The sequence below is a fragment of the Aethalodelphis obliquidens genome, unplaced genomic scaffold (genome assembly GCF_003676395.1).
Source record: "Aethalodelphis obliquidens isolate GAN/ISIS:26980383/991018 unplaced genomic scaffold, ASM367639v1 scaffold7, whole genome shotgun sequence".
In the NCBI taxonomy this organism is placed as follows: domain Eukaryota; kingdom Metazoa; phylum Chordata; class Mammalia; order Artiodactyla; family Delphinidae; genus Aethalodelphis; species Aethalodelphis obliquidens.
The window spans coordinates 30,229,371-30,257,252 of record NW_020837951.1 but is presented as its reverse complement, the minus strand read 5'-3'; the positions used below and the strand labels follow the sequence as shown (position 1 = coordinate 30,257,252).

At 37.8% G+C, this 27,882-nt stretch overlaps 1 protein-coding gene across 1 annotated transcript in view; it reads right to left on the bottom strand.

The window, feature by feature from the left end:
* Positions 1-27,882, bottom strand: part of GRIN3A (glutamate ionotropic receptor NMDA type subunit 3A) — a 152,664-nt gene that overhangs the window by 62,641 nt on the left and 62,141 nt on the right. The gene's annotated exons all lie outside the window — the stretch shown is intronic.

Genomic DNA, 27,882 nt, shown 5'->3' with positions numbered 1-27,882 from the left:
GTTTCCTGGACTTTTGAGATAACATGAGTCATATTAATAAAAATAAAGCATAACTAAATAGTAATATTTAAGGATGAAAATTGAACAGAAACAACCTTGAATATCCAGATCAATGTTTAAGCTGTTGAAATGGAAATTATGGAAAAACTTAACTAGTTTCACTTTATGAAAAAAACATTCATTTACTTAATGCCACAACAGAACATGAATCTATTCTCACTGTAAAATGCAAACAGAAGTTTTATAGTATAGAACATTATAGTAGCTCTTTTTCCTTCCTGATTCTACAGCCTCCTCCAGAAGTAGCCATTGATGATATTTTAGTTGTCATCATGCATATTCTTGAGCTTACCTCACTCTCTAAGGGGCAGAATTTGGTATTCAGTTGTCCTTTTCTGATTACAGCCTGGAAAATGTTCTAACTTGTTTGAGACTACTGTTTTAACGAACATGAAATAGGAGTTTAAGCCTAAATATGGAGTTAGCTGGCATGCAAGCCACAAACAGAGTGACCCCAATCTCTTAGATTTCTATAGTAAGTTTTTTTTGTATTTGTCTATTTATTTTCAGCTAAAGAACTTCAAAAAAGCCTTCCATACATTTCCTCCCAACAATCCTGAGTGTCCGGAGGAAGGAATTGTTGTGTTCTCCATTATAGAATAGGAAACCAAACTCTGGAGAGATTAAGTGGGTGCAGTCTATTGATTGTATTAATGGCTGCAATTCTTCTCCCCTCTTTGATTCACTTCCTTTGCCATTTCACCATGAGTGCCCTCCCTCTTGGACTCTGGTCCCGAGCAGGTGACTTACTTTGGTCATTGGAATGTTAGCAGACATGATGTTAGAACAGTCTCAGAAAAGTGCTTGTACCTTTCTGCTTGTGCTATAACCCTCTGCTGTCACCACGAGAAGGACATGCCTGGTTTACCTGCTGGATGATGAGACATGTGGAGTAGAGCCAGGTCACCCCAGCAAATATTAAAGCCACCCCAGACCAGTCAACAGCTACCTGCCCCCAGATACATAAGTAAGCCTGTACTAGGTCAGCCAAACCTTGCAAACTTGTGAGCTATATAAATGTTTTTGTTGTATGCCACTGATGTTTATGGCTGCTTGTTATGTGGTATTACTGTAGTAACAGGAAATTGATACAGTGGTAATAACTATAAATGAGAATCCAGAAGTTTAACTAAGACTCTGCCTCTAAGCCTGGTGCTCATGTCATTTGGCCCAATCTTGCCTTTTTGCATTTACACATGCTATTACCTTTGCGTGGAATTCCTATTTCTGTTCCTCCTATTCTTCCTTTAAAATCCAGATTAGGTACCATCTCTTTTCAGAAGCCTTCTCTGATCTTCCCAAGAAAGAGTTAACTATCCTTGTGGGTGCCACCTCTCCCTTTTGCATATTTTTATTATTTCATTAATCTCATTGCAGAGCAATTAGTTGTTTATTTGCGTGTATTTCTGAAGGGAATATGATTTTATTTGAACTCTTTTAGAAATCATCATATTGCCCTCATTAATCTTTTTAGAATTATAGTAATTGATAGAAGAACATGATAGAAGAAAGGAATAATTTCTTGCTGAATGATTTTAAGCATATTTCTGATTTGGTTTTGCCTGCTATCTAAGTTAGGATCCCTAGGTCAGGTGAAGGTTCAAGAACAAAGAATCCATTAATTCAGCACATATATATTATATATACTGTGTACCATTACCATGAGTAACATAGGACAGGTCTCTACTCCAATGGAAAAAAAGATTAACAAAAGGCAAACTAGATAATTACAGATAGTGACACATTAAAGAAGGAAAGAAAAAAAATGGTATGATGAGATAGAAATTCAGGTGAGGTGGTCAGGGATATTGACATCCTCACTTGGTACTTAATGGTGAACACACCTCCTTTCCTGGTTTTACTGCCTGGTTTAATCTTAACTTGATTATACATTTTCTGAGAACAAAAATTGGGTGTAATGTTCTTTACATCTTACATAAACTCTAGGCACAGAGAATAGCTTGCTTGCTGATTTATTAAATTCACTGTGTGTGTGTGTGTGTGTGTGTGTGTGTGTGTGTGTGTGTGTGTTTGTATGGTGTCTTCCCTTCAGATTTTGAAATTTATGCTATTTGCTTGGAGGGTTATTGTAAGTCTATAAATTCTACAAATAAATTTCATATTCCTTGGTAATACTTCTGGGCTTCTTCTGAGATTTCCCATTTGGAAATGGTCATAGGCTTTATTTTGAAGATGTATTTCAAAGCATAAATCCTGAATGCCATGACTGTTGGCTGTAATTCTTCCTGGAGAAGTCAAGGATGCAGTTGTTCTTCGCCTAATGTTAGAGGTATGAGAAAAGTAGCTAGAGTGGACCCTCAGCCCTTATATTAGATATAATCTGTTCTTCTTCATTCATCTGGTCATCTGGGATTATGGTCATCTACAACTCTGGAGAATTTAGATTTAACAAATAATTACAGAGCACTGATACTGGCCAGCCACTGTGTTCAGAAATTTTACACACATTATCTCATAATTGCATAAAAACAGGGCTATGAGTAGGTACTATTTTCAAGTCTATTTCTTAGGTGAGGAATCTGAGGCTTGGAGTTTAAGTAACTTGCCCAGGATCACAAAGCCCAGTTATTTCCCAGAGACAAGATTCAAATACAAGTTTTCTGACTTGAAACAGGATTTAGAGGTCTTTCATTTTTGTCAGGAAATGTTTATCAAGTACCAGGCTCTGTATACAAAAATGATCAAAATGGCATGGGGAAATTCCCGTGAGATGATTTTATGTCATCCCATAAACCTCCGAATAAGAGAGGGAGAAGAGAAAAAGAAAGAGTGGGTTTGAGGGGTTCTGTGTAGCAGTTTGTCAATTTAGAAGAGCAATTTTTGCATTGAATTCCCTGGAGAGCCAGCAGTTCCCAATATTCTGTTCCCACCGAAGACACAGTCCCCTAGGGATGGAACTGACCGCCAATGGGTTGATCAGGCATCCCAGGCAGTAAGCCTTGCGTCATGCCCCGTGACTGTAGTTTACGTGCTTTTTCCAACCTCCTTGGACCAGGGGACACCTGGGACAAACTGGCTTTCATAATTTCCTTCAAAGCAAACTGGTCAAGTAAATTTTTCTTTTATGAGGGTTGGTTTTCTATCAGCATTTAGTTTTTATGTATTCAGACTTTCCTCTAATATGCATAATTGCTGAAAGAAAAAGGCTGTAGAACAGCCATGAATTATGGCTTTTAGGGGAATGAACATTGCAGTTAATGTTGCAAGACAGCTTCCATTATAATCCTGTTTTCACATCCTTATGATTTTTTAGGGGGGATTAAGGGGAGGCAGAACTTTCCTTTGAGCTATAATTTTCCATGGTTTGACTCAGCCCAAGGTGATTTTCAAAAATGAAACATTTGCACAGATGCCTCCATTTATTTCTTGAGTTATTGTATTTGGAAAATGCTGTTCATTTTTACTCCAAGTATTAATGCATAAAATATTCCAAGTATGAATGGCTATTAAAACTTCAGTCATCACATGCCACTTGTCTCAGGAAAGACATCTGAGTACAACTGTAAAAGAATTATAATCCCCAAAGGCTAGATTCTCTGTATAACCATATTATAGCATTTAGTGCAAAAATGGTTAAAATATTTCATTATTTTCAGAGTTTCACTGTAGTGCTTGGTTAGCACACAGCTTTTCACAGTGGAAATAAATATTTAGGTTACTTTGACTACTTTCAAATTTATAATGAACTCTAAAGTGACAAAATACATTTAAAAATAATTTCTATACTTTTTGAACTATATTAATCGTGGTTTTAGTTCTTTAGCTTACATCTGTTTTAAGTGTGTCTCTTGTAAATAACACAGTATTGAGACAAAAAATATGAAACCAACTTTTGGGGATCAGAATTACTAATAATTATCATAAAACCAAAACCAATTCTTCCCATATCTGAGAATATCTATTTAGAACTTGGGACACGTACATAGTAGTGTTTTGTTCTATTGGTTTGTGTCTCTAACTTGTTTTTCCCTTCCACCTATTATTGGTATAGTTTGATATTCTGAAACATAATCTTTTTTGTGGCTATTTTTTGTTTTATGTGTATGACTTTAGATAATTTATTTATGTTTTACCTATGCTAAAATACTGCCAATGTACCTGGTCACTAAGCTGAGAAAATATTAGGTATATTGTAAAGTTTGATACAAATGAAAATTGTATTATCACTTAAAATAATAATACAATTAATTGTTTGCAATGATATTGAAATATTGTTGAGAACCGTCTTGTATGGTCAGTAGCTCTTTCTCAGCTTTTCCACTTGGTGACAATCTTTACATTCTTGTCCAAAATGAATGACATCTTCATTAGGTAAATATTTCACATTGAATAACCTCTTGTCCTCTTTTAGAATTTTGTACCTTTATTCTATTCAATGCAATATTTCATGAGCTTATCATCCTGATTAGTTACCCTTTGAATATTATCTCTATAGTCTTTAAATCTTATTCTTTTCTTTTGTGACTGGAGATCAGGCATTTTATAGAAAATGGCTAGGTGTTTTCTCATTGCAAATTCTGTTCTGGTACATACACACGCACATATATGCATCCATACACACATATATGAAACATACATATATCATAGACTATACTATATATACTGTGTTTCTCATTATATACACATATATAATATGCAAATATTATACACAATATATTATGACCTATACACACAATATATAAGCATATAACATATATATTATAAATGTATATATAACAAGACATATATATATTAGCATATGGAATATACATATACATAAGAAATATGTATACACATATATATTATATATGTTATATATCATTATGTTATATATGTGTATACATATTATGTATATGTGTATTATATATATAATATAATATGCATATTTCTTGCTAATGTCTAGGCTACATTATTTTCTGATTCTTTCCCCCTTTTTCCTGTAGCATATCCACACAGCCGTTCTCATCATCTGGGAGGAGGTTAGATTTCTGTGTTCTCCTTTCAAGGTCTCTTTTTTCTCTCTTACTCTCATTATCTGCTTAAGAATGAGCTCTCCTCTCCTCTTATCCTTCATAGTTCTGTTTCATCATTCAGAGTTCATTTAGCTCTATGTTTACTTCCTCAAGGAGGCCTTCTCTGATTGTGTCTCCTGCTCCCCCCACCCCCAAGTTGGTAAGCTTCCTGTAATATACTGGCATAGCACTCTCTGTTCATCATCATAACGCTTATCTCATAATTATGGCCATTTAACGTCTGATTCCCCTGCTAGAATGAAAGTTCTCCAAGGGGAGGCTTTGGGATTTGACTTGTCTGCTGTTGTAACCCCAGGCCTTATCTTAGTGGCAGACTCAGGTTAACATACATATTTATGGAATGGATAGATGAATGAATCGCCTGCCTGCCATTCTCATTTTAAAAAATAATTTCTATATTTAAAGTCATTAGTCAGTATGACTAGGCATTTCATATAGTTTTTCCTATAATTGCTATAGAGGACAGGCTAGTTATGGTACTCAATGGCTGAAAGCATTTCAACAACTTTTGCCCATGGGGAACTATAATTTCACCTTATGATATCATAAACCACTCAAGGATTTCATGTAGTTACCAGAACCTTGGGGTAAAATTATAACCCTGAAAGCTCTTGCTGCCTATTAGTCATTTGGTACATGACACAAAGCAAAATATATTCTGCATTCTCAGACTTCAGTTTGGCTCTTAGTATATTGCCTGCTCGATTTTATATTTGACCTGCAAAATACTCAGCTCCCTGAAAGCATAATCCATCTAAAAATCTAAGGTAATTTGCAAGTACTAGATGCACCTCAAGCGGTAATTAAGTGAACATATTATGAATTTCTTATTTGTTCTGATAATTATTTTTCTCAAATTACATTACTGAAATGCTGAGCAGAGCTTTGGGAGCTGCGAGCATTACTACCCTTGCATGCTTAAGAAGTTTTTTTGTAAAAATTAACTAATTTTTGGCTGTGTTGGGTCTTCATTGCTGCGTGTGGGCTTCCTCTAGCTGTGGCGAGTGCGGGTTACTTTTCGTTGCGGTGCGCGGGCTTCTCACTGCGGTGGCTTCTCTTGTTGCGGGGCAGGGGCTCTAGGCGTGTGAGCTTCAGTAGCTGTGGAGCACGGGCTTAGTTGTTCAGTGGCATGTGGGATCTTCCCGGACCAGGGCTCGAATCTGTGTCCCCTGCACTGGCAGGCGGATTCTCAACCACTACACCACCAGGGAAGCCCTTAAGAAGTTTTTGAACATAGCTTAATCGGAGGCAGAACGTTGTGCTGAAAATTGTGATGGATCTGAAATGAGGAAACTTTGGTTCAGGTAGCAGCTTGAACTTTCAAAAAATCACTTAACTTCTCTGAGCCTCAGTCTTCTCTGTTATTGTCTTTTCTGCCTCCCAAAGACATAAGGGATAAATTGAGGTGCTGGAGTGAAAGCGTTTGGGAAGCAATGGAGAGTTTTAAAAATCATTTGTATCATTATTATTTGTCATAGTAGTGAAGCAAAATAGTCATTTTCTAAAACCATGTAAAAATGAAAAGAAAATCACTGGATCAGGCTAAAAGCTTGTATTTCCTATATGTAATACTTTCTCTTCTTTCAGCACTCAATTGTAGATAAGAACTAGTGCGGACCTGTGCCGATGGCAACCTTATGTGAGTACACGGGCATCTCCTTTCATTCCTCTAGGCTAGCTGGAAACAATGATTTGTCCAGTGATTTACAAGATGTGAAGAGCAGGGTGAGAAATGGGTTAATAATGGTTCAAAGAAGAAGCTGATAAGCCGGTTGCTATCTCCACAGAGGAAAGAACAAGCGTGAAAAGGCTCACAAAGCAACAGAAGGAAGAGCTTCTTGGCAGTGAGGGTCAACCAGTGACAGAGATGAGGGGTTCTTTTCCGAAACTCGTTAGAAGATGGACTTTTGTGCTACTGGTTTGGCTGGAAGGTGCAGAAGCAGCATAGGTCAGTTTGACAGTGGGGAAGGGAGAATTCTGGGTGGACCATGAAGAACAAAACTGTTATAGGTCCATTATCCAAGATGTCTACCAGCTGGGCTAAAATTAAGGCTGGGGCTCTGAATCGAATCATTGCCCCAATGCTGGGAGAGGACCAGAGCTAAACAGGATCACAGTATGAAAGTGACTGGAGCCTTAAACTTGTTAATAGGCAAGGCACCACTTATAAGATGGAGGTAAAGTTTAGTCCTGGAACATGTCATGATTCAAGGGGTAAAGGGCCAGGAGCAAAGTGACCTGATGCTCGCTCATGTGAGAACTGACCTACAGAGATGGTTCTTCAATCTTTTTTAAGAAATTTATCTATTTATCCAATTTTTTCTTCCAGTTTTATTAAGATATAATTGACAGACAGTACTGTATAAGTTTAAGGTGTATAGCATGATGATTTGACTTACGTATATCATGAAATGATTACCACAATAAGTTTAGTGAACATCCATCATCTCATGGAGATATAACATTAAATCCTTCTCCAATTTTATTGTACAAATGAAACACCTAGGGATCTTGTTAAAAATGCAGATTTTGATTTAGTAGTTATGGAGTAAGGCTGAGATTCTGCATTTCTAACAAGCTCCTGGAGATGCCAAAACTGTTGGTACTTGGACCACCCTTCTGGGGAGAAATGATTTAGATAGCACAACTTAAATTCTCCCTGAATGAAATTGGGATTAGTTCCTGAACCTGGTTGGGGGGAAGATAAGAAAGAGGGCTGTGCCTGAACGTGAGGGAGAAATGACCTCAGCTATAAGAAGTAGAGATAGAGGGAACTGACCTTGGCAGGAAGCTATGCTGGCTGTCTTTTCCTTTGGTCTGTTCCACAAACCTGATGGTTGGTGTCTTCTCCCTAAAATTCATCTAACTGTGCAGTGGTACATATGTTCCTTGCTCTATGTAAGCAGAATTATCTAGTCTAAATTAACCCATATAAAAAACCAAGAGAAGTCTCTCCCCTCCTTCAGGGAACAGGTCTTTTCTCAAAATATATGCAGAATATATAGGGGCCTTTTGGAGGAAATTTTCTTAATACGAAGAAATGGCTGATGGGAGAATTTCAGGACCTGTGGCAGGAAGAAAGATTTGAGGTGTCTCTGATATTATTCTTTCTAGGGGTGAGCAACCCTTTTACATGAGTGTCAATTCAGTAAAACTAAAAATGTTAGTAGAATGTTTTTACTGTCTTATTTTATATACATATTTTGTATAATCTACTTTTTTTACTTGATGATATTTAATATATCTAGTTCATTTTTTTTGTTAACAGCATCATTATGTATCAGCGTCCTCTTAATGACTATGAATTATGTCTAGCCTTTAATAGTATAAACAATAGCTTGATGAATAGAGACTGATTTAGTCTCTTTGAACAAAATTTATGTGACCTGAGCAGTGCTGAAGGTGGAGTGGAGTACCAGTTTGAGGGATTTAACAGGGGGAAGATTAATTAGCACCAGAGTTCATAATCAGACACTACAGGTTCATTTGGAGCTTTCCAACTGCAGGCTAAGAGGAGAACTTAAGTGATCATTTCACAGGAAGTGGAGGCAGGGGAGCAGGGCAGCATCTGAGACTGTGACCTTATGCCACAGTGGTGGTAGATGGAAGACGCTCTGCAGATAAATAGCTGCTTCTTCTTAGTGTATGAAGTACCCAGGAGGGCATAGTCTTGCTGCAACACTTCCCTGGGTAGGGTTGTAATGATGCTGATTGTGAGGGTGGGATGGGAGTTAATCCTTCCTGGATCTGTGTCTCTCTTACTTCGTCATCACATACTGAGTCACATACTATACTGTGTGTGCACAAATTCAAATGTCACAGCCTCAGCAGCTGTCTCTGCCCTTGAATCATCTTTGCACATGAACAGCTTTCCCAGACTAAGTCCAGGGGTGGGGAAAGGGCTGGTTGGAGTAAATCAGGTTGGGGAGGACATTCTTACTGCATGTATAAATGAAACACTGAGTGGGAATAATTCACAGTCAGATATTGTTGGAAATGAATCCTGCCTCTACCATTTATTAGCTATATGACCTTGGATAACTTACCTAATTTCTTTTAGCCCTGTTTCCTCATTTGTATGGATGCAGTAAAGTTTAAATGAGAAAAATCCATGTAAAGCAATTAGCATAGTCCCTGGAACATAGCGGGAGTCCAATAAATATTATATTATTTAATGATGATATTTTCAGTTCCTATTCCTGACGTTATGTCTGTGGTCTTATTATGAAGCTAAGTGGTTCATATATGACCCTCAGGATGCTGATTGATCATCATTTTAAACACATAAACCACAGGAAATGTACATATTTATATACCTACTTTCACATTCTTATTTACAGTAAGATTCACTTCCATTAATTCTATGTCTTTAGATCATGCATGAGAAAAAAGCCTAGTTCAAATATAACTTAAATAAACATTGATAGGTTCTGTTTTGGTTGGCACTGTTAAAGTTTTACTGTCTTTTGGCATTTTTTAGGCAGCAGCTTTTTGATAAAATGTGATGGTAAGTGCACTTCCAAGTTTGAAAAATATGAATGGATTCTGACAAAATGTCTGTCTGAACTTCAGCTATGCATAACATCATCTATATTATATGTATATATATATGATATATATAGTGCAACTGAATCTATATTATATAATAATATATTATTATATAATATTATATATATAGTGCAATTGAATCTATATTATATATATATACACACACACGCACACACACACACAATGCAATCAAATTGGCTAGAGCAGGCTTATATGCAGTTGCAACTGGGAAAAATGAGCCCCAACTGGCTGAATATCCCAGACTGAGTTCATAATAGAAGTGAACTCACAGTTAAGCCTCCTGACTTGCCACTGGATACACTGGTGGTTAGATCACATAGCTTCTGATTTGATAAAGAACCAAAATGTCAAGTTGAGACTAAATCATAAAAATCCAACATTCACCTTAATTCACATTATTAATGGAACTAAAATATGTATTTTAGACATAAAAGGAGTCCCTTTGGGGGTTGCCACATAGATATTTATTGAGGGATGAAAATGAGATTTTCCACAGGGCAAACCATCAAACTTAGCATCAAACATCTATCTATTCAATATCAGGACTTTGCCTTTTGTATCACAGTACCTCACCCCCTACCAGGGCTCTCCATCTATCCATTCCATAACATTGAGTATGGAATGGTCTGAATGCTTTGAATGATTGTGAGACCAAGCAGTGAGGTGTGGTCAAGATGAGTCCAGTAGGATGGAGACAGAGGGCGGGAGCACCTCTTACCTGCAGTTGAAGGGTGTAGCCAGGTGATTTCCACATTATGTCCAGCAGTGACCTGGAGTAATTGTTCTTTCTAATTACAAATGTGTGTGTCCATTTAAACTGTTTTAATTTTTATATAATATAAATGTATGTGTGTGAACATACATACAGTCCATAGACATGTATATGGATAACTGTTTATAACTACAAAATATATATGTGAATATTTACAGATATCCTAGGACGTATTCATTGATTTAGAAAGTATCTATGTATAAAGACAGTGCTTGCTAAGTAGATTAATAATGTAAACAAAGTTATAGGCCAATTTTCCCCTAATTTAAGGGAAGGGTTTGCAAAAATTTGGCATGTTTTCTGTTTGTATTCAAATGAAGGAAGTGATGTTTGGCATTCATTAAAGAAAACCCAGCAGGGTGTCTAATTGAAAACATTTTGCTGCTGTTAGTATGAATTACTGTATTTGAAAGTAATAAAGCTGCAGTTATTTAATAAATTCTATAAAGGTGCCGTCTCAAAATTATTTTGGTAGTAGGTAAGGAAATAAACAGATTGCATGCTCATTTGTTCAGTTTTCCATTTATCAGCCTGGATTAGCAAAGTCTTATTTTTTTTTAAAGTTCCTTCGATTAAAGAATATTCAGGAAAGGAAGAGAAATATCCATTTTTCAAAACTCCTACTAAATGTCATGTACTGTGTATCTGATCCTTACTGGACCATTAAATATTTCTGACCTAACTCCACAATCTGCTGCCAGGGACCCAGAACCACCTAGGCTGTGGCAGCATTAATCTGTCTCATGTTCCCATTCAAGGATCCTATATCTCTGACCCCTGGCTCCACTATGGGCATCATGGTCTTAGGTTTTCTTTGCTTTGATAATCTGCTTATGTCAATCTCATGGCTCAAACACTATGGGTCACTCCTGGATTTGAAACTCATTTGGGTATACTCTCCAGCTGCAAGTGAGAGGTGCTCCTGCCCTCTGCCTCTTTGCTGCTGGACACATGCTGGTCACCTCTGCTTGGGCTCTTGGCCAAGTCCATTATCTGAATGAGTGGTTGACATATGCTTAGGCTCTAGGAATACAGGTGCGTAAGATAGATCTGATTTCTACTGTCATGGAGTTTATAATCTAGTGGTGGATGGAATAAGAACTTCAGACAGATATTTTACATCCATTATCTCCTGTAATCCTCTCAAATGAGGATACAGAGGCCATGGCAGGTAACCTGCCAAACTCCACACAAACATACATCAAATTTAGATTTGTTCAACACCAGGATTTTGCTCTTTGTATCACAGTACATTGTCCCTTACTGGGGGGCTTTATTCATTCCATAGCATCTAGTATGAGAACGTTTTTGTATGGTCTTATCAAAAGCATTTGATTGATTGATCGATTAAAAAATAATCCCTGCATAATGCTATAGCCCTATTCCTATGATGCTGCCATTTTTCATTCATTTATTAATTGAAGAACATTTGTAAAATATTTACTGTTTCCCCAACACTGTTAGGATCCAGTGATGAGCAAGACACAGTGGGACAATTAACAACTAAACAAATAGATAACATGACAATTTCAGTTTGTGTTAAGTCCTATGAAAGGAATAAACTGGATGGGAATGAAAATATGCTTCCGCAAGTCTCTGTGAAAGCATAGCATCTTAAGGATGTAAAGATTTTACTATGGAAGTGCTGCTCAGTGAGGAACTCATTCTACCTGGACTTGAAATGCTGCAGACAGCAGGAGCGCATGTGTAGCAAATATTGCTGTTGTGACTATTGTTATGTCTGAATTATTCCCATTCTTACTTGGCTTATTATGTACTTTCTCATAACATAAATAATACATGAACATTGCAGAAAATATGAAGTGGAAATAATAAAATAAATATTTTCTGTAATTACACTGCTCAGATACCAGTACTGTTAACATTGTGTTATATTTCCTTCTATGCATGTTATATTTCCTGTACATATGCATGTTATAAAATTGGATATATATGGTTTTGTATCCCAACTTCTCACTTAACATTATATTTTGATTTTTTGACATTTTAAAAGCTCTTCAAAATCATCTCTACTGGATGCATTTTTATAGCACATAGGAACATTGTAATGCATTAACTGTGCTGTTGCTGGACATTTACGTGGTTTCCAAGTTTTTGCTATTTTGAGAAAGGCTGCAGTGAATCTTTGCAATAACCTGTTATCTATCAAGTTATTTTCTTTGGACAGATTCCTAGAAGTGGAAGTCAAGGGTGAAAGGGCATGAACCCTTTTAAGGCTCTTGATATAAATGGCCAAATTGATTTATGAACATATTGTAACAACTTACAATAGCAGTGTATGCTGGTGCTAGTCTTAATGTGCTTCCATCAAGATTTAGAACTATCAATAGAAGACGCCTATTTTGATAGGTAAAAACATCATTTCATTACTGTCTCAATTAGCGTTTCTTTGATTACAAGTAAGATTTAATATTTTAAAAAATTATTGGTCAATTTTGTTTCTTTTCTGAATTGCTGTTAATATTCTTTATTTATTACTTGATTTTAACGTTACTTATTGTATACATTCCTCTCTTCCTGGAAAGATTTAAGGCAGCTTAATGGTCACATAAAATACAAGATAGCATAAATTAAAATAGGGTGAAGTAGAAAAAGAAACTATATGAAGCCAGGAATGATGTTTAAAATGCATACCACAGTGACAATAAATCTGCTATTAGTGCACAAGAATTTTGCCTCCAAGCTCTGTAGAACTGAGCTCAAAAAGAGAATCTTGCCATTTATCCGGTTCACACTGGCAGTGAAAGAGAGAGAGAGAGAGAGAGAGAGAGAGAACTAATTGTTCAAGATAAATATAATTAATATTGGTATTAAAATCTGACAAGACTTTTAACTATTTTTATTATTATTTTGTGCCCCCTAGTTGTCAGACACTATGCAAGTTGCTTTACTTGGATTATCTTAATTTCTATGACTATTTAATGGGGGCAGGTACTTTATTAATGTCATTTACAACAGTGCTTGGCATATAGGAATGGTCAGTGAGTATTAGCTTTTTCTCTTATTATTACTAATATTATTTCAATATTTAGAACAAAATATCCCTTGAATCTTCTTTTAAAATTATATATATATATATATATGTATAAATTTTTTAGAAGATTCGGCAACAATCAAATGGACAAAAAAATCCTTTGGGATTTTGATTGGAATTGCTTTACATCTATAAACTAATCAAGGAACAATTCGACATCTTTAAATATAATACTCAGTCTTTCAGTTTGGTAATATGGCAGTTTGTTTGGAATTTATTAAAATTGCTTTATTAAGATATAATTCACATGCCATACAATCCACCCATTTATGATTCAGTGGTTTTATTATATTCACAAGATATGTGCAAAAATCAGCACATTCAATTTTTTATCCAAACCATCTTTTATGTTTGGTACATTAAAGTTGTTTTCTTTTAATGCAATTCTTATAGAGGACACTTCCCTGATCTATCATGAATTTTTGTTGCTAGAGTGATTGGGATGTTTCTCCTGTTATGTTTTCTATCTAGAAGTACATGGAGCCCATGGGAAGTGCCACTCCACTCAAACTACAGCATTTCTTACATTTTTCTTCTTTTGAGAAATTTTCTCTCTAGAATGTCTGGTAATAAAACCCTTCTAGTTTATTGCTTGACGTATTCTTGTTCCCCTTTTCTTGGCTTTCCAATCTTGTAGCACATGATGGAGGGTCATGACTACACCCTCTCCCTCCAGTCTTGGGGCTTCTGCACGGGCTACCATGTCACCCTGAGATGGTCTTATCCTGACATGCTCTAACACCCCACCCAACTCCTCTTTTCTCATTTCCTTCCTTCAGGTCGTATCCTTCAGATCTCAGCCAGACTTTCTCTCCTCAGGGTGGTGGTCGGGGAGGGGCTTCTCTGATTCTCCATTCAGATCAGGTCTCCTGCGAGGCTCTCAGATTCTGATGTATTTTCCTTCATAGTAACTAACCACGGTTTAAATCATTACCTGATTTATGTGTTCCCTTGATTAATATCTTTCTTCCCCTGTTGCAAGGACAGTGTCTGTTTTGCTGACTATTAAATTCCCAGCTGCCTAGCATGGTGCCTGGAACAAAAGTTGCTGTTATTGGATGAATTAAAGGGAGAACAAATAAATGGTATGGTGTAGTTTAGTTTTCTTCCCTCCCACCTCAAACTCCATTTTCAATGTCTTGTTTGACCTAGAGTTCTGGCACCCCTCCCTTCTTTAAGGCCAGCTTTTATTATATGAATTCATATGTTTTATTGGGCAGCCACATGCTGTTATATGAAGATCAATGAAGGTGGTTTTTATTATTTGGGGAAATGCTTATCATTTCATACTAGGGCGGTGTGAGTGTCCTTTAATGTTTCTTATTAAAGTTTATCTTGCCTTCATAGGCAGGACTGTTTAATTTTTAATATTTACTTGAATGTTCACCAGGACTCTTTCTAAAGCAGCACCATCATTTATTTGCCTGTACAAAAAATGACATTAGTCTCCTAATCCCTCTAAGGAGGTGACTTTTTTTTATATGTTAGAGACACGGGGCTAAAAGGGGCATTTTATATGAGAAGCTGGAAAAAAACAACTAGAAAGTGCATTAAAATCAGCAAATAGTTCATTTTAACTGCTCATGTATCCTTTCAACTGGGTCAATTCAACTCTATGAGGGGACGCAGGGCTTTATTTTTCAGTGTAACTTATGATTTATGAAATGATTTTCTTATCTCTTATACCTCAGCAGATTGTATGTCAATGGCTAGAATGTTCTAAGAATGCCCAGGTCTACTCCTTAGACCATAGACCCAGATGAAGAGCTCACTGGATAAAAATAATGCTGCAGGTTTTATCCACTTGTCAATCATCCCAGAAGGCTAAGAGTAAATGACTCTGGATGATGAGGCAATGGGTGCTTGCTTCCACCTGTCTACATTACTCTATTTTCTGCATTGCCTATAGTGAGTAGTGCTAGTTTTATGCCAGAGATATACCCATATAAGCTCTATTAAATATATTACTCACAAATTCATGCTTTCATGGTCTCATGCTTCAAGAGCCCACCCGCTTTGAAACACGGAGCTTGCTTCCCAGAATTGTTGGTGGGAGGCTGTGAGAAGCTACATATATTACTTTTAGTGTAAAGTAAATTATTCTGGCAAAATAGTTGAGTTAAGTGAGGATAGAACTATCCTCTTGAATTTCATTTGTACAGCAGGCCATTCCCTCTCCCTTGGGGTTATCTGTAGGAGCAGCCAGCAACAAGATTATTTCTTCCCTCCCACACCCTATCAGAAAAAGAAAAGCATTCCAACTTGCCTTGGCTGCTGTAACATATAGTGAATCATAAAGTGGTCTGTCCTGCACAGCCTTTTGCCTTTAATTTTATTTCTGATTCAAAGTGGTTGGTTGAAGCCAGTGAATCTCAACTCTGAAAGGGTGATAAAATGTTCACACTCTTAACGCTTAACAGTTTTATTAATTGTGTTAAATGTATAGCCAGCATGCGAAACAATTATGTCCAAGAAGAAAAATGGAGCTATTACAGTCATCGTAAGTTATCTAATATCATGGTTACAGATGCGTATAAGCCAGGACTCAATTTTCTGTTGGATTGGGTATAAATACAGATCATAAATCTTACTTTTTAAGTCAATAGGTTTTCATCCAAACACATTTCCCATAGGAATATTTTATAAGTATTTTTTTTAGATTCCAAGACTGATATCAAAAAACTATAGCCAAATTTTTGGGCTAGAAATAGATACTATTTACACGAAAATAAGAAAACACTATTTCTATAATTTGAATTATTTTATGTAACAGACAAGTAGTTTTAAGGAAACAGTAGATGGAATTCTTGGGAATCTCGTTTTTAGGATGGGGCTGCTTAGATGGCCTCTAAGAGCTGAAGACATCAATTCCTAGGAGCACATTTCTTTTTTGTTTTTCGTTTATTAACATATTTATTGGAGTATAATTGTTTACATTGTTGTGTTAGTTTCTGCTGTATAACAAAGTGAATCAGCTATACGTATACATATATCACCATATCTTCTCCCTCTTGCGTTTCCCTCCCACCCTCCATATCCCACCACTCTAGGTGGTCACAAAGCACCAAGCTGATCTCCCTGTGTTATGCGGCTGCTTCCCACTAGCTATTTTACATTTGGTGGTGTATATATGTCCATGCCACTCTCTCACTTCATCCCAGGTTACCCTTCCCCCTCCCCATATCCTCAAGTCCATTCTCTGTGTCTGTGTCTTTATTCCTGTCCTGCCCCTAGTTTCTTCAGAACCGTTTTTTTTTTTGTTTTTGTTTTTTAGATTCCATATATATGTGTTAGCATACAGTATTTGTTTTTCTCTTTCTGACTTACTTCACTCTGTATGACAGACTCTGGGTACATCCACGACACTACAAATAACTCAATTTCGTTTCTTTTTATGGCCAAGTAATATTCCACTCTATATGTGTGCCACATCTTCTTTATCCATTCATCTGTTGATGGACACTTAAGTTGCTTCCATGTCCTGGCTATTGTAAATAGAGCCGCAGTGAACATTGCGGTGCATGTGTCTTTTTGAACCATGGTTTGCCCTGGGTATATGTCCAGTAGTGGGATTGCTGGGTCATATGGTAGTTCTAGTTTTTTAAGAAACCTCCAAACTGTTCTCCAGAGTGGCTGTATCAATTTACATTTCCACCAACAGTGCAAGAGGGTTCCCTTTTCTCCACACCCCCTGCAGTATTTATAGTTTGTAGATTTTTTGGTGATGGCCATTCTGACTGGAGTGAGGTGATACCTCATTGTAGTTTTTTTTTTTTTTTGTGATACACGGGCCTCTCACTGCTGTGGCCTCTCCCATTGCGGAGCGCAGGCTCCGGACGTGCAGGCTCAGCGGCCATGGCTCATGGGCCCAGCAGCTCCGTGGCATGTGGGATCTTCCCGGACCAGGGCACGAACCTGTGTCCCCTGCATCGGCAGGCGGACTCTCAACCACTGCGCCACCAGGGAAGGCTCCCTCATTGTAGTTTTGATGTGCATTTCTCTAAAGATTAGTGATGTTGAGCATTCTTTCATGTGTCTGTTGGCAATCTGTATATCTTCTTTAGAGAAATGTCTATTTAGGTCTTCTGCCCATTTTTGGATGGGTTGTTTGTTTTTTGGAAATTGATATGCATGAGCTGCTTGTAAATTCTGTAGTTGAATCCTTTGTCAGTTGCTTCATTTGCAAATATTTTCTCCCATTCTGAAGGTTTTTTCGTCTTGTTTATGGTTTCCTTTGCTGTGCAAAAGCTTTGAAGTTTCATTAGGTCCTCTTCGCTTATTTTTGATTTTATTTCCATTTCTCTAGGAGGTGGGTCAAAAAGGATCTTGCTGTGATTTATGACATAGAGTGTTCTGCCTATGTTTTCCTCTAAGAGTTTTATAGTGTCTGGCCTTACATTTAGGTCTTTAATGCATTTTGAGTTTATTTTTGTGTATGGTGTTAGGGAGTGTTCTAATTTCATTCTTTTACGTATAGCTGTCCAGTTTTCCCAGCACCACTTATTGAAGAGGCTGCCTTTTCTCCATTGTATATTCTTGCCTCATTTATCAAAGATAAGGTGACCATATGTGTGTGGGTTTATATCTGGGCTTTCTATTCTGTTCCATTGATCCATATTTCTGTTTTTGTGCCAGTACCATACTGTCTTGATTACTGTAGCTTTGTACTATAGTCTGAAGTCAGGGAGTCTGATTCCTTCAGCTTCATTTTTCTTTCTCAAGATTGCTTTGGCTATTCAGGGTCTTTTGTGTTTCCATAAAAATTGTGAAACCTTTTGTTCTAGTTCTGTGAAAAATGCCAGTGGTAGTTTGATAGGGTTTGCATTGAATCTGTAGATTGCTTTGCGTAATAGAGTCATTTTCACAATGTTGATTCTTCCAATCCAAGAACGTGGTATATCTCTCCATCTATTTATATCATCTTTAATTTCTTTCATCAGTGTCTTACAGATTTCTGCATACAGGTCTTTTGTCTCCTTAGGTAGGTTTATTCCTAGGTATTTTATTCTTTTTGTTGCAATGGTAAATGAGAGTGTTTCCTTAATTTCTCTTTCAGGTTTTTCATCATTAGTGTATAGGAATGCAAGAGATTTCTGTGCATTAATTTTGTATCCTGCTACTTTACCAAATTCATTGATTAGCTCTAGTAGTTTTCTGGTAACCTCTTTAGGATTTTCTATGTATAATATCACGTCATCTGCAAACAGTGACAGTTTTACTTCTTTTCCAATTTGGATTCCTTTTATTTCTTTTTCTTCTCTGATTGCTGTGGTTAAACTTCCAAAACTATGTTGAATAATAGTGGTGAGAGTGGGCAACCTTGTGTTCTTCCTGATCTTAGTGGAAATGATTTCAGTTATTCACCATTGAGGACGATGTTGGCTGTGGGTTTGTCATATATGGCTTTTATTATATTGGCCTTTATTATGTCATATATGGCCTTTATTATATCTATGCCTACTTTCTGGAGGGTTTTTTTAAAATCATAAATGGGTGTTGAGTTTTGTTGAAAGCTTTTTCTGCATATCTTGAGATGATCATATGGTTTTTATCCTTCAGTTTGTTAATATGGTGTATCACATTGATTGATTTGCGTGTATTGAAGAATCCTTGCATTCCTGCGATAAACCCCACTTGATCATGGTGTGTGATCCTTTTAATGTGTTGTTGGATTCTGTTTGCTAGTATTTTGTTGAGGATTTTCACATCTATGTTCATCAGTGATATTGGCTTGTAGTTTTCTTTTCTTGTGACATCTTTGTCTGGTTTTGGTATCAGGGTGATGGTGGCCTGGTAAAATGAGTTTGGGAGTGTTCCTCCCTCTGCTATATTTTGGAAGAGTTTGAGAAGGATGGGTTTTAGCTCTTCTCTAAATGTTTGATAGAATTCATCTGTGAAGCCATCTGGTCCTGGGCTTTTGTTTGTTGGAAGATTTTTAATCAAAGTTTCAATTTCAGTGCTTGTGATTGGTCTGTTTATAATTTCTATTTCTTCCTAGTTCAGCCTCAGAAGGTTGTGCTTTTCTAAGAATTTGTCCATTTCTTCCAGGTTGTCCATTTTATTGGCATAGAGTTGCTTTTAGTAATCTCTCATGATCCTTTGTATTTCTGCAGTGTCAGTTGTTACTTCTCCTTTTTCATTTCTAATTCTGTTGATTTGAGTCTTCTCCCTTTTTTTCTTGATGATTCTGGCTAATGGATTATCAATTTTGTTTATCTTCTCAAAGAACCAGCTTTTAGTTTTATTGATCTTTGCTATTGTTTCCTTTATTTCTTTTTCATTTATTTCTGATCTGGTCTTTATGATTTCTTTCCTTTTGCTAACTTTGGGTTTTTTTTTTTTTTCGTTCTTCTTTCTCTAATTGCTTTAGGTGTAAGGTTAGGTTGATTATTTGAGATTTTTCTTGTTTCTTGAGGCAGGATTGTATTGCTATAAACTTCCCTCTTAGAACTGCTTTTGCTGCATCCCATAGGTTTTGGGCCGTCGTGTTTTCATTGTCATTTGTTTCTAGGTATCTTTTTTATTTCCCCTTTGATTTCTTCAGCGATCTCTTGGTTATTTAGTAGTGTATTGTTTAGCCTCCATGTGTTTGTATTTTTTACAGATTTTTTCCTGTAATTGATATCTAGTCTCATAGCATTGTGGTCGGAAAAGGTACTTGATATGATTTCAGTTTTCTTAAATTTACTGAGGCTTGACTTGTGACCCAAGATATGATCTATCCTGGAGAATGTTCCATGAGCACTTGAGAAGAAAGTGTATTCTGTTGTTTTTGGATGGAATGTCATATAAATATCAATTAAGTCCATCTTGTTTAATGTGTTATTTAAAGCTTGTGTTTCCTTATTTATTTTCATTTTGGATGATCTGTCCTTTGGTGAAAGTGGGGTGTTAACATCTCCTACTATGATTGTGTTACTGTTGATTTCCCCTTTTATGGCTGTTAGCATTTGCCTTAAGTTGAGGTGCTCCTATGTTGGGTGCATAAATATTTACAATTGTTATATCTTCTTCTTGGATTGATCATTTGATCATTATGTAGTGTCCTTCTTTGTCTCTTGTAATAGTCTTTATTTTAAAGTGTATTTTGTCTGATATGAGAATTGCTACTCCAGCTTTCTTTGGATTTCCATTTTAATGGAATATCTTTTACCATCCCCTCAGTTTCAGTCTGTGTGTTTCCCTAGGTCTGAAGTGGGTCTCCTGTGGACAGCATATATATGCGTCTTGCTTTTGTACCCATTCAGCGAGTCTGTATCTTTTGTTTGGAGCATTTAAACCATTTACATTTAAGGTAATTATCAATATGTATGTTCCTATTACCATTTTCTTAATTTCTTTGGGTTTGTTATTGTAGGTCTTTTCCTTCCTTTGTGTTTCCTGCCTAGAGAAGTTCCTTTAGCATTTGTTGTAAAGCTGGATTGGTGGTGCTGAATTCTCTTAGCTTTTGCTTGTCTGTAAAGGTTTTAATTCCTCCATGGAATCTGAATGAGATCCTGCTGGGTAGACTAATCTTGGTATAGGTTTTTCCCTTTCATCACTTTAAATATGTCCTGCCACTCCCTCTGGCTTTCAGAGTTTCTGCTGAAAGATCAGTTGTTAGCCTTATGGGGATTCCCTTGTATGTTATTTGTTGCTTTTCCCTTGCTGCTTTCAATATTTTTTCTTTGTATTTAATTTTTGATAGTTTGATTAATATGTGTCTTGGCATGTTTCTCCTTGGATTTATCCTGTATGGGACTGTCTCTGTTTCCTGCTCTTGATCGACTATTTCCTTTCCATATTAGGGAAGTTTTCAACTATAATCTCTTCAAATATTTTCTCAGTCCCTTTCTTTTTCTCTTCCTCTTCTGGGACCCCTATAATTCAAATGTTGGTGTGTTTAATGTTGTCCCAGAGGTCTCTGAGACTGTCCTCAATTCTTTTCATTCTTTTTTCTTTATTCTGCTCTGCAGTAGTTATTTCCAGTATTTTATCTTCCAGGTCACTTATCCATTCTTCTGCCTCAGTTATTCTGCTGTTGGTTCCTTCTAGAGAATTTTTAATTTCATTTATTGTGTTGTTCATCATTGTTTGTTTGCTCTTTAGTTCTTCTAGTTCCTTGTTAAACGTTTCTTGTGTTTTCTCCATTCTGTTTCCAAGATTTTGGATCATCTTTACTATCATTACTCTGAATTCTTTTTCAGGTAGACTGCCTATTTCCTCTTCATTTATTTGGTCTGGTGGGTTTTTACCTTGCTCCTTCAACTGCTTCGTATTTCTCTGTCATCTCATTTTGCTAAACTTACCGTGTTTGGGGTCTCCTTTTTGCAGGCTGCAGGTTCATAGTACCTGTTGTTTTTGGTGTCTGCCCCCAGTGGGTAAGGTTGGTTCAGTGGGTTGTGTAGGCATCCTGGTGCAGGGGACTGGTGCCTGTGTTCTGGTGGGTGGGGCTGGATCTTGTGTTTCTGGTGGGCAGGACCTTGTCTGGTGGTGTGTTTTGGAGTGTCTGTGAACTTATGATTTTAGGCAGTCTCTCTGTTAATGGGTGGGGTTGTGTTGCTATCTTGCTAGTTGTTTCACATGGGGTGTCCAGCACTGGAACTTGCTGGTCGTTGAGTGGAGCTGGGTCTTAATGTTGAGATGGAGATCTCTGGGAGAGCTTTCACCAATTGATATTATGTGGGCCCGGGAGGTCTCTGGTGGTCCAGTGTCCTGAACTCGGCTCTCCCATCTCTGAGGCTTTGGCCTGACACCCAGCAGGAGTACAAAGACTCTGCCAGCCATACGGGTCAGAAGAAAAGGGAGAAAAATAAATAAATAAAATAAAATGAAATAAAATAAGGTTATTAAAATAAAAAAATTATTAAACTAAAAAATAAAAAAAGTAATTAAAAAAAATAGAGCAACAAAACCAATAAACAAATCCACCAATGATAACAAGCCCTAAAAACTAAACTAAGAGAAACACATAAATTAGAAACTAGTCAGTTGCATACAGCAAACCCAAAGTCTACAGTTGCTCCCAAAGTCCACTGCCTCAATTTTGGGATGATTCGTTGTCTATTCAGGAATTCCACAGATGCAGGGTACATCAAGTTGATTGTGGAGATTTAATCTGCTGCTCCTGAGGCTGCATGGAGGAATTTCCCTTTCTCTTCTTTGTTCACACAGCTCCTGGAGTTTAGCTTTGGATTTGGCCCCACCTTTGCATGTAAGTTGCCCTGTGGCGTCTGTTCTTCACCCAGACGGGAGGGGGTTAAAGGAGAGGCTGATTAGGGGGCTCTGGCTCACTCAGGCTGGTGGTGGGGGGAGGGAGGGGTATGGAATGCGGGGCGAGCCTGTGGCAACAGAGTCTGGCCTGACGTTGCCAACAGCCTGAGGTGTGCCATGTGTTCTCCTGAGGAAGTTGTCCCTGGATCACGGGACCCTGGCAGTGGCGGGCTGCACAGGATCCCGGGAGGAGAGGTGTGGATAGTGACCTGTGCTTGCACACAGGCTTCTTGGTGGCTGCAGCAGCAGCCTTAGCATTTTCATGCCTGTCTCTGGTGTCCGCGCTGATAGCCGCGACTCGTGCCCATCTCAGGAGCTTGTTTAGGCGGTGTTCTGCCTTCTGTGTGCAGACTAGGAAGGAATCCCCTCTCCTCACGCACCCCGCAACAATGGTCTCTTGACTCTTAGGCAGTTCCAGACTTTTTCCCGGACTCCCTCCTGACTAGCTGTGGCGCACTAGCCCCCTTCAGGCTGTGTTCATGCAGCCAACCCCAGTCCTCTTCCTGAGATTTGACCTCTGAAGCCCTAGCCTCAGCTCCCAGCCCCCACCTGCCCCAGGGGGGGAGCAGAGAAGCGTCTCAGGCTGGTGAGTGCTGGTCGGCACCGATGCTCTGTGCAGGAATCTCTCTGCTTTGCCCTCTGCACCCCTGTTGCTGTGCTCTCCTCTCTGGCTCCAAAGCTTCCCCCCACCCCCCTGTCTCCACCAGTGAAGGGGCTTCCTAGTGTGTGGAAACTTTTCCTCCTTCACAGCTCCCTCCCAGCGGTGCATGTCCCGTCCCTATTCTTTTGTCTCTGTTTTTTTTATTTTTTCTTTTGCCCTACCCAGGTACTTGGGAGTTTCTTGCCTTTTGGGAAGTCTGAGGTCTTCTGCCAGCATTCAGTAGGTGTTCTGTAGGAGTTGTTCCACATGTAGATGTATTTTTGATGTATATGTGGGGAGGAAGGTGATCTCCACATCTTACTCCTCTGCCATCTTGAAGATCCTCCAGGAGCACATTTCTTAATAAAATTCTTCTAGGGAAGTCTGGGAGTTGTTATTCTCAAAGTTTTCAGGCACACAATGTAACAGGAAGACATGGGGAGATTATCCCAAGATAACTAAAGAAGAGTTAGAGAAGGGAAAGAGGCCAGTGTTCAAGAGCATTAATGTGGAGGCACAGGGAAATTTGCCTGGGGTGAATTAAATGAGCTGTGGGAAAATGGAATGAAAATGGCAGCATAGTACAATGGGACCTGTCTTGATACCCAGTAATTGAGGGGGATGAAAAGATATGAAAATAAATGAGACTGTGAGTAAGGGGCAGAAGAATTTTCAGAGTGTGACCAACATTCCACATAAATCACCTCTCATTCAGATGTAGGAGATTTTTACCTTACATGGAAAAACAAATATCCCAAGAGAAGCACAGGAGATCTGTGACTTCTATGTAAATGATACCTTTTCACTCCTCAGCTAACATGCTATGAAAATGGAATCTTGAAAAATACCGGAAAAAAGCAAACCACATAAACCCAGTTTCATCAGACATTCAAAGACACACACATGCTAATTCTCATGGTTTGGACTGGGCACTGATCAGCCTTTGTCCTATTTGATAACTGCCTTGGCAGATGGGATAATATCACTCTTTATCTCAAAAAGTTAAAATTCAATCCACAGAGAGGCATTCAAGGGCCTGCATGACTTCGCTTCAGGGCACTTTTTTCTCCTCACCTTCTACACCTCATCTCTCCACAAACCCATACTCCAACTTTATGCCTGCTGCTTCTCCTCAGACAGTAATTTTTCTCCCTACTGCCTTCTCCCTTGGGGTCTCATACTCCCCCAGTGCTTTAATACACAGTGTCACCTCTCTGCCCAAGCTTCCCACCAGCTTCAGTGTCACTCCTGAACTCTGGCTCCATGTTTCCCAATGCCTGGTGGATTTCACCTGGATGTCCAATACAGCTTTTAAGATGCCCAGTGTGAAACTGACCTGATCATCATATTTTCTAGCTCTTAAACTGCCTTTTCTGCTTCCTTGAATGGTACCATTCGCTCAGACACTCGGGCCTGCAACTTTGAAGGTGTGACTCTTTGTTGCCTCTCATATCCAATTAATTGCCGAGTCCTACTGACCTGGTCACCGCAATGTTTCTTGACTCTTTCTTCTTTTTATTAGTGACAGTAGCTATAACTTCAACTCTGTCCACTGTCTTTCTCTTCTAATCGTGTTTACGTGCTGCTGCCAAAAAAACCATCTTAAATGGATTCTGCTTCTCTGTGCTATTCCACTGTTCAAAAATGTCAATGGACCTCTAGTGTCAAGTATTCACTTTCCTTAGCCTGATGTCAAAGATCCTGTGATATCTCAACCGAACTTACTTTTCAGACTTGGATCTTCTCTTTCCTTTCATGCTGTGACTAAAGAGAACTCCTCAAGATATCCTGACTGTGCCTTATACTTTCCACCTCCAAGTAGTTTGTTCTGTTCTTTTGCTTGGAATGTCCATTCTTCTTTCCTTGACGCACATGTCCAAATTCCAAGTCGTCTTCAAGAATAAGCACACATTTTATCTTATTAATTAAGCCTTGCCTTGAAGGTGATCACACTTTCCTTGAACTTTTACATATTTGTTTCTAAACTTTGGCATGCTTATAACTTTATTTTTTGTAGTTCTACTTTTAGTTTTTTGAGGACCTCCAGACTGTTTTCATAGTGGCTGTACTAATTTTCAATCCTACGAACACATAACTTTCTAAGTTATTTCTCCTTGTGTTTTTATCTTTTTTATCTTTTCTCCCCACTTGACTTATTCACTTCTGAATTTCTCCGCATCATTTAGTGTAAAAAAAGGATAGAGTCACTCAAAGAATTGAGCATTGGTAGGAGAGAAAAGAGCTCATGTGAGTGAGTGGAATATACTTAAGAATGAATGCTGAGTGACTGAAAGGGTATGGAAATTATTTTGATCATACCTCTCCATGGGAAGGTGAGGACATTATGTCATCTGCATAATACCATACATCTGGATGAAAACTGAACAATTCTGTCACCAACATTATTTGCCAAAAGCCCAGATGTCGAGTATTGCTTAATCAAATAATCTGGGTGTCTTTATATGAAAAAAAAAAAGTGAGAGACTTTAATATAGAAACAACATTAGGAAAGAGAAATACATTTTTGGGAACCTTAGTGGATCTTCATTTATTATCTAAAGTTGAAAATGTTTTAGATTTAGGCTTGTCCCACTTCTTTAAGACCTTACTAGATGTAACACAAAGTTGACATTGTCCATTTCCTCTCACTCTGTCTTGTGGGCTGTGTTAGATTATAAAAATGTCACCTTTTTATTCTGGTGGAGTTGGGGTTGGAATGGTTGTTTCTTTTTGTTTAAAAAAACTTTTACTTCTGTGTATGGTTTATCTTTATGCGTTCTTTCTAATCCCTAAAATAATCATTACTTCAGGTTTCTCATGTGTAACATCCATAACAATTTTGGTAATCTTTGGTTCTGATTAATGAAACTCTAGTCAGTATTGTGTTCATCTTTTTACATACAATAATGGTCTGGAATCTTCACAACAACAGGCATATATATTAGATTGTTTCTTATACTAGATTGGATTGAATGGTTTCCAAGTCTAGTTTGTAATTTAAGCATCACATTGCAAGACTCTTGCAAGAAAATTCGAGTAAGTTTCTTTTAAGATGGTGAACCTTTGGGAGATCTATAGGCCTCTTGGGGCAAAGAATAAATAGAGGCTGCTAATACCAGTGCAGTGTGAATGCTGAAGCATCACCAAAATCTCTCTTCAGGATAACACATGTATTTATACTACAGAACTTATTTGTGTTCACTAAACTCCAGCTGATAACCTAAAGTCCTGAGTGCACAATAAGAAGTGATGCAATTCATTGCCTAGTCAATGACCCATTGTTTGTTGAATCTTTTCATGAGGTTCACGCCTCTTACGAGGAGGTTTTCAGTATATGGGTCAAATTTCTCATGTTCATTTGTTCGCAAAACAGACCATATCCTAATCCAAACCATTTATGAGAATTCTCTAAAGCTGCCACCAGCCTTCTGGGCCACTCCATCATTTAACAAAGACAGTTGTAAATGTCCTATTTGTTCATGCTCTGTGTAATTAATTTTAAATGTTTGATAAAAATATGTAGTAAATGGTTCAATACCATGAGATTTGATGTGAAAAGGGATATTTGAAAAGGCATGGTGAATGTTTCACAGTTTGAAATGCTCAGCTTAGCTCAAGTTGCTTTAAACACATTGTGTCCTGGGGATGCCCACTGAATTGCAGCTTTCTCCAGTCTCTCCTAGATGGGTCTTACACATTGGTATACACTTCTGCTCTGGATCTGCATTCTGTTCCCCATTGGGACTGTAGTACTCCCTGGAGTCCTATTCTAATTGCTTTGAGCCCTGACAACCCCCTCCTCTCTACTCCCACCAGGTTGGACCAAGGTCTCCATACTCCCAGTCACAAAAGAGGTCTTGTTTCAATCCAGAGAGAACATAGACATGGCTGTCCTTACTCAAGTATCACCACTGCTTTACCTGCTTACCTGAACTTCACCCCCTTCCTCCCTTCTACCCTTACAGTCAGATGTCTAGGATATCAAAGGAGGCCTAGAATAGATACAATTTTCTTGAATGTTCTTGGACGTTGTAATGTGACTGCTGGCACACTCCTCCAACCCCAAGGTGATCAGTTTTCCTTACTCTATAAGGACACCCTGTTCCTAGCTAACCTTGCCACCTCAGTTAGCTCAGTACTCTTGTCTATACCCATTGAGTTTTCTAGCATCCGACTTTGGGTGCTTATGATAAAATGTTAGTTCTTTCCATTTTACAATTTTTCATGGTGAAAAAAAGTTTCTTTACAATTTAAAATATGGACCTTACTATTTATTTCCATTAATTTCCAAGAGAAGTAATTAATTCATTTTGAAGTTTACTTTAGGTGAAAATACTTTGTAAGACTATTCCCTGATAGCTATTCTGCCAGATGGTTAACTAACAAAGGAAAAACTGCACAAATAGATGTTTCTACCAGAAGGACTTTCTCTGGAACAAACATCTCCTAAAAGCATCCCTCACTCTTTTTGTTTCATTTAATAAAACAATGAAATATTTAG